General features: G+C 39.2%; 1 protein-coding gene across 4 annotated transcripts in view; it reads right to left on the bottom strand.

Moving 5' to 3' along the window:
* Positions 1-13,989, bottom strand: part of ank2b (ankyrin 2b, neuronal) — a 233,557-nt gene that overhangs the window by 158,411 nt on the left and 61,157 nt on the right. The gene's annotated exons all lie outside the window — the stretch shown is intronic.

Genomic DNA, 13,989 nt, shown 5'->3' with positions numbered 1-13,989 from the left:
TTGGCAGCATATGTGCTGCCTACACGTGTAACATCCTAAGGAGAATGACTGCTGTATGCTGTATGTTAAAGACCAACATTAAGTCTATCATCCCCTCCCCCTTCACCTTTACACTCGGCTGAGCTAAAAGCCTTCCCCCCAATCTTGAATCCTCATCCATCGATACCCCTACCCCTTTCTTTACACTGTTCCAGCAGCTCTGTCATACCAAAATCACCTATAACACCGTCAGCCAGTGACAACCATATCCAGCTGATCTACTGTTTGCTTCAAATCTAATAAACTTGCTTGTGCCGTCCATTAAATCTTTTTATTGGCTTTATTTTACTCAGTATGCCACAACAAAAGCTTCTTTATACAGAACAGAAATCTACTTGGACACTAATAACCATAAATGTGTCAGACTCGCGTATGAAGAAAACGCATACACAAGCCATTAAAAAAATGGAATATTTCCTCTGCAGCAAGCCAGCACAATGCCATTGAAACATAATGCTACAGGAATGGAATCCAAATAAGGTTAATGCCGACACAACAGAATGCAAATGTGAAGGAACGTCTTTACAGTTTATGCCAATGGAATGCAGAATCCCCATTACCCTACAACCGATGGCTGCTTTAACAGTGAGTGGGGACGTAAATAAATCCATGAAATCTGATAACTGTTACACTGTTTACATTTACATCAGCATTACAAAGTTTTTTTTTTTTTGTACAGTAACTAATGGACTGGTGAAATTGGGTTGCACCTTTCCTTTGCGACCAGGATGCATCCTACAGGTCCAACTAACTTGTAAAAAGATGAATTTATTTCAGAACCTTTAGCACCATTGGAAAATTGTTTTTCAAAGGGAATCCAAAGGAAAATTGGAATCTGTTGGGTTTCTCTGTTTAATTTTGTAAGGTCTTCATTTTACTACTAGGTTCTATATAAATAAAACTGAACTGAAGAGAATCCATTTCCAGCACATTTATGGACTTCTAATGTACCAAAAATGCTATAGTTCGAGAAAAAAATGCAAAAAAAAAATCTCAATCTAGAAAAAAACAGCTACAGTGGCAAGAAGGTGTCATGGATGGTGGGGTATGTAGAGCAAAAGACACAAGAGGCAACGGTTCATTTTTCGTCTACCAGATTTTTAAGGGCAATGGAGGGTTTGGATTAAACACTAAAAACATCAACATGTAGTTTGAGTATTTACCAAATACCACAACCTTTAACTAATGTTAAAAAGGTAGTTTTATTTGCCCAAAAATACATACTGAGCAGCCACAGCATTAAAACCACCTGCCTAATGTTGTGTGGGTCCTTGGTATGCTGTCAAAGCAGCTCTGCTCCACTGAGGCATGGACAGGGGATCTCTGGGGGTGTCTTATGGTGTCTGGAACCAGAACACCAGATCCTATAGGTCCTGTGTGTTGCCTGTTAAGGCCACCATAGAAATGTTTGTTCCGGCACATACCACAGATGCTCAAATGGATTGAGATCTAGAAAGGTTTTAGGCTCTGTAAACATCTTGAGCTATCAATCATGTTCCTCTTGCTGTACCTGAGCAGTTTTAGACGTGTTGTGGGGCACAGCGTCCTGCTGGGAAAGGCCACCACCACTGGGAATGTCAGTGCCACTAAGTGGTGTTTCTTGGTCTGCAGCAATTATAGCTGAGTATGTGTCAAAGCAACATCCAAATGAATACCGGGACCCAAGGTTCCCCAACAGAACGTCACATCATAATGAGATGATCAATGCTATTCACTTCACCTATCACCTGGTTTTAATGCAGTGCCTCATCTCTGCATTAAGTTTTCTACTAATTATTCTACTTTCCGGGCCTGGATTGGATTCACTTGACCCATTTCTCACAGGGATTTGCCTTAAGTGTCTTTCATTAAAACGGCTTGATCAAACCCTGTCCTGATCAGCATTAGACGACCCTGAAGGTGACTCTTGACATCCACATCCACTGATGCTAAATACTGTCAACCCTGATAAGAAACTACGGTCAGCTTGACTATAGCACCTTATTAAACCACACAAGGAATTCAAGCTTTAAAGGAATGCTGGGGTCTCGTTTTTTGTCTCGTATTTGTCATTTTGTCTTTCATTTTTGTCATTTTCTGTCTCATTTTTTGTCTCGTTTCTGTCATTTTGTGTCTCGTTTCTGTCATTTTTTTTGTCTTGTTTTTGTCGTTTTTTTTGTCTCGTTTCTGTTATTCTGTGTCTCGTTTTCATCATTGCTGGAGTTAGTCCAATTATTCTGTCACACAGTTAGTAAAAGATGTTTTTGTTTTTTCAAACAGGATTGTGTAACTTTCCCCTCTTAATACTTGCAGTGATTGTTATGATACTTCTATTATCTACGGTGGTGCCCTCTGCATCATGTCATCAAGGATATAAATATGAATTTGCTTTAGATGGAGTCATGGCCTTCAGATCACATTGGATAGAAGTGAATTGGTGCTAGAAATCTAATAAACTCCGCTATGTTTCTAAAGTATGAAATGTATGTGAGGGTGACATGAGTGTGAGGAACTGGGGGATTATTAAAAACCAAACTCACACACACACCTGTCTTCAGTTTGAAAGGCAAAGGTTACACAGTACGCTTTTTAATCAAGTTGAATTAAGGTCATTTGTGGGATGGTGTGCTTTGAAATCTTTTCTCTGGGATCAGACCTGAGCCTGTAACTTTTCTGTTCTAATTACACCGGGAGTCTTTCTCTTCATTGTGTTACTAACAGAGCTCTAGGTGATAAGGCCTGGAGAATAAAACTCAAAGCTACCATTAGATAACAAAAAAGCAGCTTTTAAAATCTGTTCTCATTTATTCTGCATAGATTTTCTACCAAGGCTGATGGATGGCTGGAATATCAGCAAAACACACACCAATAACAGAGACTGGCCTCAGGTCAATAGTTACCCACTTCCATCCAGGAGGCTAAATCATCCTTACCTCTGCAATAAAATACCCCATTCTGCATTGTATGTTATAAATAATGTACAATGTACAGTCAGAAAATCAAATATAGAGCAATTACTCCCACACAGTTCCCAATTCATGGCTTCTCGCATAATTAAAAGCTACGCCTTTGTTTTGAAATCAAGATTATGTAACTTCTGAAAGAAGAGCACAATCTTATTAGAAATTAACAAGCTGAATGTATAAGCAATAAAAGAGTCTTGGTGAGTTCACTACACTCTACAGTTACCTTTTTTAGGTCTGGTATGAGTAGCCGCTAATAGTGGCCAATGTTTTATATATAGTGCACTGAAGTCATAGAGATGATGTAGCCTGCAGAACTGGAAAGGGAAGCTAATTCAGCAATGTCATCAACCTGCATTCTTTCTAATGGCCAGCAGGGGGTTGCAAATAGAAGTCCGATTATATAGAAGTCTATGAGAAAATGACCCTACTTCTCCCTTGATTTGCTACCTCAAAAAACACTTTCCAAATGATTTTATGACCTCATTTGCTTGTTTTGAGTCTCCTTCAGCATGGCATGATATTAATTTTGTACATTATGGTCCCATTTAGAGTAAAATAGACATTAAAGCAGGTATACCTCAGGGCAGGACTACATCATGATTGATAAGTTGCAATTAAATGAGTGTTCATATAGTGACCTCAAGCTCTCAGTCAGATTCATAGCTATTAAAAAAAATCATCTTATAGTAGGAAAGCATCAAAATTATTATTGTCCAGATGACAGAATCAACATAAGTTTTTTGATCCATGCTTTTCGTTCCTTCTACACCCATGATATCTGCCTAGGCTCAAATCCAATAATATTTTCCCAATATTTAAGCTGTGGTTTTGCTCTCTCTGCCCTGGTATCTTTACAGACGTGTCTTAACAAGTCGTTGCCACTGAACTTATCCTCACCCTCTTCAGTAAATGATCTGGGGTTCTGGGTGGATGGCAGACATCTACATCAATCTGCATTATTACAAAGGCAAACAGGATCTCAAACAAGGTCTGAAACAGATCCTTTTAACTCACTATTTACTCCTTCATCTCTATTTCCAGATTGGGGTTTTCCAAAACTGTAACAACTCATACACTTTCTCATCCAGCTGGAATTACACCGTCCTATTCAGATCAATCCTCCCAACTTAATAGGATTCTTCTATACTTGCCTAATCGTGAATCAGCGACATGAGAAAGGCAACGAAAACAAACCTGCGTTCAGTGTTACAGTGTTGGTTGATGCGCTCGGATGCACAGCGATCACAGCTAATCATTGTCTGCAACCTCACCGGGTTAAATTTCACTCCCGTTTAAGGGTGATGGATGAGAACAAAGCACAGGGGAGTCGTATCGCATTCCATTTGTTTCCTGTCGCTGATTGCCAGGTTTGTTCAATGAGTTGTTCCCACTACTGCAGTTAAAGTGGAGTGTTTTACATAAGATCAGATTTCCCTTTCCTCAGAAAATCCTGATCGTTTAACACAACATTCTATAAGTTTACCTCTGGATTTTCAACATCAAAGGACCCAGGGAGTTTTAGTCAAACCTGGATGTATCAGGTGCAACATCGACAGCATCATTAAGTTGCTAAACACTGTAAAAAGTGCAATTTGGCAGATTATTTATAGAATAACAATGAATCCAACTGACAGGTGAAGGAGTATTGTCCTTTGCACTTGTTTGATACAGTCAGGTCCAGAACTATTTTTGTAATTTTGTCACTGCAAACCTCCACGATGGGTTTGAAATAAAGCAATCTAGACATGCAAGAACTGTAGATTTTAACTTAGTAAAGACAAAAAATGAAGGCAGAAAGATCTACAAATGAGCAGCAGGTGAAGTCCTGATGAAGCATTTTGAGAGATTAAGTCAGCATTTAGTAATATCTTTGGGTTCCAGTCAATCAATGACTGTGAAAGAGTTACATAATCCTTAAATTTTATATTAGTTTGTCCAATTACTTTGTAGCCTGTGAAAAGAGGGACTATGTAAAAACAAATACCTTTTTTTATGTTTGGGTTTTTGGATCTTTGGTTGGACAAAATATGAAGTTTGATGACATCCAGGATGTTGGGAAGCGTGTTTTTCACCAATTGTGAACTTATTAAGTGATGATTCTGAATTGCTAAATGCCCAACCATCCATCCCAACCTCCTCCCTTTACAATTACAATGTCATGCTGCTTCCATTAAGAACACTTCAATTTAATTTCTTCACTTTAATGTTGTTGTTGTCAGGTCAGGTCTGGTGACTTGCTACTGGGTAACCTGTAATCCAGTAAAACCTGTTTCAGAGTCGGATTGTCGGCAACTGAACCGATGCCCCCACCAGTCTCTTGGAGATGGGTGAGGAGGGAAGCTGGACACACTGATGGAACTAAAAACAAAATCCATCTTAAGGGCGTCGACTCCAGAGAGTCAACAGTGGCCATCCAGCGACTCCATCGATGCAGAAGGACCCGGCCATCCACTGCATTTACTTTTGGCCAAAGTTAGTTCATATGAGAGTTTGAATGCATCTGTACTCCAGGAGCTAGGATTTGAAAAAACACTGCTGGCTAACACTATCACAAGGAAACTCAGCTACTCTGGTCATGCTAGCAGATATCACTACCTCGAGAAAGCAATCAAGGGATGGTTAACGGAAAGAGAGAGAGGTAGACCTGCAGCGAGGTGGCTTGATGACATCAAAGAGATCACAGGAATTGGAATCGTGGAGGCGACTAGAGCTGCTGCTGACCAAAGACGATGGCGCTTTCTCATTCAAACCACACCAGCATTTACTTATGCTACGTGACTTTAGATAGATAGACTTTAATGTTATTGTTGTGGTGGACAAAAGTAAACTTATAAAGGAATTGCATCACTGTCTGACTGAATTGTAAATTCAGGAAAGTTTGTCTGTGTGTCTGAAGGCAGGATGTAGATCACAGGTGCCATGGAAACAAGCCAGAAAGAAGAGAAACTGAAACAAACTGAAGAAAATAAGGAAACTTAAAAACTGACAAAAGGGAAGGAGCGAGATGTGGAAATGTGGTTTGTGATAAACTGCCAGGCAGAAATAGATGATGAGTAAAGGTGAAAGAAAATGGAAATCTACACGCAGAAACCAACATATTTGTATTTATGACCTTTATTTTGTCTAGATCTTTTAAAGGTGAGGTTCAAAAGGCATTAAAGTACAGCCAGTTAAGATGTCTAGAAGTTAGGAGTTGCATTCTACCAAACGTCCAAGTTCAATTAAAGAACTTCTCCCGGGAACCATCTGGAACATGAACCCTCACAAAACACCCTCAGTGCCCTAGAGGTCTTCAAGACTACGACCTCTGCCTGAGGCCAAACCTTCAGATTTGCCCAAACACCTCACATCACCTGAACCAGAGAAGCTCCATTGATCCATGTGCCACCCCAGAGTCCCCAGACATTACTAATGGATAGATCATCTCATCAATAAATAATCTCTGGCCATCCATAAAGTGAGACAGGAGACACCTGCTTAGACTGAGCACTCCCACTCCAGCCTATAGCTGGCTTTCAAACCTGTCACTACACATCAATGTAGTGCTAATGCAGGCCTGGCACTCAGCAGGGTTTGGCAGTTTGGCTCAATCCATCGCTTAGAGTCTCTGCAGAAACGTGCAAGGTTAATGAGAATGAGTATGTGAAGGCTGGGCAGTAGAAATGATACGACTGTTCCAATTAAAGAAATCTAGTGATGAAAATGAGATGAAATGATGAAATATGAAATATCCAACAATCTTCAACAGAGTTTGCACTGAACCTAATGTAGCCAAGTCTTGAAGCTCATTTTCATTACTAAGCTAACCAGAGCTTGGGAAATCTGGCAGCACCAGTTGTGATTTATTCTTATATTGACGAAGAAGACCCATTATTTCAAGAACTTTTGCTAAATTTCATCCATAAATTTACTATTATTTGCTTTAGTTTTCTTATCACGACAGATTTGATGACTATATTTGGCTCAATATATAATTAAGGGACTTTTGAAGTCCATGGGATATATCTTGCAAAAAAAGTTTTTTAAGAACATTCACAAAAAAAAATCAATCAAAATCCATCGAATTTCACTGGACTTTGGATGATTTTTTTGTGAATGTTCTGAAAGAAAATATTAGAAGTTTTACTGATATATATGGAATCACTTTAGATATTTTTAGGATTTTTTTGGAAGATTTTTACTCATTTTTTGAAAATATTTACAAGAATTTTCTTGCCAAATTTGGGTTGTTTTTTTTGTTTTTGTTTTTTTTAATAAAACTTTTAAGGAAAAATTTTAAGGAATTATTGGAATTTTCTTCCTGAAGGTTTTGCAAATTTTCTGAAATTTGGAGAAATTTTTTTGCTGAATTTTTGGGGTTTTTTTTCAGACAAGGAAACAATATATTTTGGTGCTCGTAAATGAAGACAACAGGAGGGTTAATGTGATATTACATTAACCCTACGTTTCCTAGTTGTAGACATGATCTTTTCAATAAATAACAATTGCTCTTTATTGCATGCTCTTTAAATAAGGTTGGGGGTCAGATTGTTTGCAGCCCATATGATTACAATCCAAGTAAATGCCATGCTTGAAGAAAAAGTCCAGTTCCTTTGATTGCACTAATCACCATCTATTGTGAGGACTTAATTTAGAGCTTTAACCTTATGATTATGATTGCTCTACATGCTCCTTTATTGTGTTATTTACCACAACAGGGGGCCAGTGAAGGGCCTCATGGGGTCGCACCATAAAAACAGATTGCCTCCACTTTGCTCAGCATTCATCAGTTAGATCCTGATATGAGGACACATCTACTGCATCAGTGGTTGCATTAAACTGAGATTAAACGCCCATTAAACTCATCTTTCCTCCTTTCACTTTGCAGTTTTATATCTGCAGCTCTTTCTTCTCTCATTATGGTTTTTTCTTGGAGCCTTCCACCTTTAAACCCCTTTAAACAACACAATCGTGGCTGTACAGGGAATAGCCACACCCTGACATTATACGCACCAACGGAGCACAACTCTAAGTGGCAGACTGCTTCAGTAGACTTATCATATTCTTGAAAAGGAAAATCACATAAGTGCTATCACAGTGCTCCTGTTTGTTGTCAAATGTGGGGGCGAAACGCTCCGACTTATCGCTTTACGGATAAAAACCAGAGCCGGCAGTGGGAGAATATGCTGCCAGAGCCTGAGATGTTGCCTCAGATGTTTTCAGCTAAAGGTTTTTCTTTTTGGCGGCAAGGATCTCGGTCGCCATGGTGACGTCTGGGTGTCATCCTCACAGACCATCTGTGTTGTTTGCCGTCCAAAAAAAAAAAAAAAAAAAAAAAAAAAAAAAGAAAGGAGGCAGCATGGAGGGGTCAAACGCACACACACTTGTATCAAAGCGAAGCGGACACAAGACTAGAATGGTAGACGCAGAATGCTAAAATATTCATTGATATTCAGAATAACATGAATACAACACACATATTTCCAAAGCTTTACCCTCAGAAAAACAGCTGATGCTAGAAGAAATCGGCCTCCGGTCACAATGAAGGCATCTTAACACACTCATCAAATCTTCCTCATGACTACACACAGACGTTCACTTCAACTGTTCACAACAGCTGACAATGTACGACATCCAGTTCTTGGACATTTTTGAACCAACACAGCACAAAAACTCCCATCCTGACTAAACCAAACCCTCCATTTAACCCTCGTCTCAGCATTCTAAGCAAAAGCGTCAAGATCAGACTGAAGAGCACACATGAAGATTTCAAGCTTGACTCATTTGTTTCCTGTTCAGCTGCATCACAGTGAGGCTCAGTGGCTACTTCCTCTTTATCCTTCAGAGTTATTCCCAGACAAATCACAGCCGACAGCAGACAAGTAACCCAGTAATTGAGTCGAACCGGTCAATAGCAGTCCTCCCGTTAGGATTGACTTTCTATTTCTCCTTCAATATCCCCTTATTTATAAAGATCTATCTTTGAAATCAACAAGACTACAGGTGTCAACCATTGCTCCAGCGCTAAAGAGTTTGATAAAAAAGCAACATGTTTATGATTTTTCTACACAAAACACACAAAAATGAATATGGAGAAGAAAGATATGGAGGAACTTCTGAGACTCCTAAAACAAACAAGGTTATACTTTCCATTGTAATTGTAAAGAGAGGAGCTCAAGGTGGATGGCTGGGCCTATAATTCTGACTTTTACGCTGTAATATATATTTACAATTCATTAGTTGGTCATAAAACTTCACAAATGGTGAAAAATGCCCATCACAACATCCTGGATGCAATCAAATTTCTGATTTTTTGCAACCAAAATAACCAAAAGCAGTTAGTTCTCTTATTTGACAGACTTCAACCAAGAAATGTTTGGCTTTTTTTCTTCAAACACTTGATTCGGGGGTTTTTAGTTGCTTGGACTGGTGAATAAAATGTCACAAATGTTAAAAAAACTGACTGCTGGGTGTCATTAAATTTAACATTTCGTCCAATCAAAGGTCCAAAACCCCAAAATACTAATGCCACAAGACCAAAACACCAAAAAAAGAAAGATTTTTGCTTATCTGAAACACTTGAACCTAGGAATTTTGGACTTTTTTCTTGAAATATTTGACTCTAAATTAGAGTAACATAGACTGATTGACTAATTGAATGATCAATTAATAATGGCAGCTCTGTCGATACGACTGTTTGCATCTCTTATCAAGTGTCAATGCTGCTTTCTTTTAGCATGATCATGACTTCTCAAACCTTAACTAAGGGCATCTATTCGCAACCTTGGAAAATTTTTACTTACTAGAAGTTTCACAAGCTCCTTGGCAGAAACGCTCAATTGCCCAGCTTATGTGACGGCTATATTGACTGCCTTTTGTGGCACTGACAACCAATCTATTTTGTCACTTAAGTGAGACTAGAAATGTTATTATTGAAGCTCAACCAAAAAAAGTGTCCATCCTCCAGGGAGAATGGAGATCTGTGATTTGCGGTTGCACAGTTTGTTGTGAAAGAGGGATTTGAAAATGTGCCCATTCTGGTGGGTGGACAGTCCGTGGAAAAAAACACAGGAAATTGGCTTTAATCACTTAACTGATCGGCTATGAGTCACAGATGCCATTTATAGACCTGCTTTAGAGAGCTGGTCTAATCTGAAGAGATTCCAGGAGTCAGCTGAGTAGATAAAATTAGGTACAATGCAACATTCAAAGTATTTCCACGACATTTTTAAGAAATCAAGATAAATTAGAATCACTGGAAATGGAGATCAGCACCCTTAAGGGCTGATTTACCACCTATCAGTAATTAAAGTAAATATTCCAACCAGATTGGACGGACAAAACTTCAATACTCTGCATTTTCTGACTAGTACCCAGGACTTGAATTTCGTTAGTGGACAGTTCAACAAAACCTCAGATTACTTTCATTGACGATGTCTTCAAATGTTGACTGCCATTAGTTGGGTTTTGTTGTTGTTCTCTAACCCGACTTCAGATTGCATCTAAATGTCATTCCCACTGAAAGTTTTCTCTACGCAGCCGAAAGTCAACCTACGCGGCTGAAAAGCCCTGAACTGTCAGCCTGCTGAAACCCAACACCAATCCGTCTATCCTATGCGTCCTTGCCCTGCAGAACACACCATCATGAACCCGAAACCTTCCTGTGCTCAACAGAAAAATGAAACCTGTATCTTCTAAAGTCTTCATCACCTTGAAAAACAAACCAAAAAAAACCCAAACAACCTAAACAACGGCCGAGCACGGCTGCAGCAGGGCTGAGTTTCAAACCCTCTTCAGATCAGTGCGAGGGGACGGAGTTTTAATTGAGGCAGGGGAAGATTAAAGTGCTTAGGGCTTTCATGAAAGAGCCAAGAACACAGAGTATTAAACACTTTCTCTTTCTTTTAGCAGCTGAAAACATCCACTGGAGTGTGTGTTTGTGTCCAGATATGAAGCAGAAAACAGCAGAACACCTCACTGTGAGTCCTGTGCTGCCCTGCTCAGTGTGCCTATCTAAGCATGGGGGAAGGAGCGTATCAATAATTCATCCATTGATTCTGAATGCCCCCTGATGCCAAATGCTTTGGCTCCACCGACAATTTACTTCTGTACATTCAGCATTTCTGACTTGGCTCTTTTATAGCGTTAGCCTGACATCTTTGTTTCCTTTTGCTTTCACTTTGGGTGAAATTAAAAAGGGAAACGTGTGGACGCACAGCTACAGGACATTATTACAGTAATAATGTTCGGTTTTGTAGCACGTCTTCATCTGCTTCTAGAGCTCCAGCACCTCCATGTTTGGTAAAATTAGCTAATCCGTGGTGCAAGATGTCATTAGTGACTTATTTAACATGTTGTAAAATTACAATAATGTTATGATTAAATGCTCTTTATGATTTCAAACTACTGTATAACTGTGTGACTGTGAACTCATATAACCCAATGTACTCCATCAATTTCTATGATTAACTTTGGCCATGAAAATATAACAAGTTGGTCTTGCAAGCAGCCGGTTGAAACTGGCTGCTCAGAAACTGATAATACCACTGCGACTTGTTTATGTGCCTGTATAAAAGCCAAACTGTTTCTTTATACTGTCAGTCACTCGTTCAGACTGTGTTCTGTGCAGGTCGATTCCTTTTGCAAGTAAAGCATTCGCTTCAACTTGAGAGACCACTCTGAGAGTTCTTTTGAGCAAACAGCATTCCAGTGTGGAACTTTCTTCACAGTATTACGCTAGAGAAACAACAAGTCCTCAAACTAAACAATCCCCATGTAGGTTTAGAGCCTAGTAGAGATACGCCTCAGATATTCTCCCAGTCGAGATTCAACAGCAGTTAAAAGAAACAATATTGGTCGGTCGCCCGGGTAGCTCAACAGGTTGAGCAGGCAACCCATAAGCTGGGGCTATAGTCCCCATGGGTTTGATTCCCACCCACGGCCCTTTGCTGCAGGTCATTCCCCCATTCTTCTCCCCACTTTCCTGTCTTCCTCTCACTATGACTGTCAAATAAAGCTGCAAAAAGGCCAAAAAAACAAAACATTATTGTTTTTTTTATATTATACTAGTATTTTGTTGACCCATCCATCCACCCCGACCTCCTCCTTACACCAGATTTGTAGCTCTAAACTGACTAACTCTGATTAGTGCTATTATGAAGGTAGATCTTAAATCTGATAGTGTTTTATGCATGTGTTTGCTTGGTTTTTAATCTCTAAAATTAACTAGCTTCAAACAGCTAGTTAGCATTCGCATATTTGAAATTGTGTTTTGGGTGCACTTGTTTCAAGCATCTTTCAGCCCTATTTAAGCCAATGAAAGCAGCAGACACGCCCTAAAGCAGGAAGCATTCTGGTTAATGAACGGAGGAGTGCTCACATGCTAATTGCTGTGGTGTTTTCTATGGTTTTGTTTGGGTTTTTGTGACCATCATGTCAGTGTTTGCGTGTGTAATGATGCTAAGTGTTGATCAGACTGAAATAATTCCACAAAATACTCCCTTCTCTTATTTTGGAATTCTTTCACATTCTTAATTAATGTGAGCAAAGTTCAGGTTCGAGTGAAGTCTGCGTGGCTTCAGTGCTGGCATGACAGCATGAATCATCCACTAAATAACAGTGGGTGGTGTGCATCGCTACATCACCAGGTTCGGTTAAAGAAAAGACTCGGCCAAATTGAACTTCAACTCTCTTGAACCACCAAAGTACACAAAAATGTAATAAGGTTGGATTCTGTCTTTCTAGCCTCAGGGAGAAACTGGACTGAGGAAAAGACAGACAGAGAGAAACAGAGTGAGACAGAGAGAGAGAGTCAGAAGTCGAGAGGCAAAAAATCCCAGTGCTGATTGGGATACATTTAAAAGCAGAGCTTCAAAAACACAAATGTATGAAGATAAAACACTTCCTCTAGGTCTTCTTATTAGAACAGATGACCCTTTGGGCAAACGGCAGACAGCTGATCACAGAAAGAATGTGACTGTGATACCAAAACTGTGGATTGCATTCAGTCTAACAGACTAATTTTAACAATTTCCTTGCCATGATCCAAACGCTTTTCTCCAATGCATAAACTTGCATTTGTGCATGTTCTTACCACAAGAATCTCCCACGTAGAACCTTGTTGAGGGCTGTTTCTAGGGGAGGAACCTATAGGAGTACTTATTCTATGGTAGGAACTTCTAAAATAACGCTGTCACTGATTGGTTTAAGTCTGAAAGGACAATAAGCGCAACTTTTCGGCACTTGTTGAGCAAAAGTCTCCTCTCAAACATTGCCATCATCTACATAAAATTCATCACATAGACAATCATAAGAAACATCCATTGTTGTAGTTCCTATGTGTCCACAGAACTGGAGTTTTGTCCAATAACTACCATTTTTTTGTTGTTTTGGTGCACTCTAAGCTGAAGCTGTCACAGTCAGATCCAACAAGGAAACAAAAAAGCCATAAGGGTCGATTACAAGGTTCTTCATGTTAACGTTCACATCACCCCAAATTCCTGCAGTAGAAAAGCCACCTTACATAGTTAAAGATTCCAAAACGTTACCAAAACCAAACAATAGACGACAGATCATGAAACACCTCTATAGGTGGAGGACAATGGCGCCAAACTACTTTGTTTATTGGGGCTGGAAGACTTCAGATGATTTAATCCCTCCCTTTGGTGACAGCATCAGTAATGGTGATTATTTTTCCAAAGACAAGGAGCAGAAGAAGAGATTCTGGTACTGTTTTGTCAATCAGGTGGAAAACTGTTGATCTCAGTAAATGGAATCACATCTGAGACATGCAAATTCCAAAGAGGAGGAAATCTACACAATATTACCTTATTTAAATATTCAGTTTTTAATGTAATTATTAAACAAATGTGTATTCATGTTGTTTATTCATGTGTATATTGTCCAAATAATGGTTCCAATTAATAAGGAATACTGGATATTTGGGGAAAATGTCAATATTTGTATGCAAGAGTGAAAAAAATGGTAGTATATGGATGTAATAGCCAATATTGACTGAGTGCTTACA

The sequence above is a fragment of the Amphiprion ocellaris genome, chromosome 23 (assembly GCF_022539595.1).
Source record: "Amphiprion ocellaris isolate individual 3 ecotype Okinawa chromosome 23, ASM2253959v1, whole genome shotgun sequence".
Lineage (NCBI taxonomy): Eukaryota > Metazoa > Chordata > Actinopteri > Pomacentridae > Amphiprion > Amphiprion ocellaris.
This window is presented reverse-complemented; position numbering and strand designations above follow the sequence as displayed.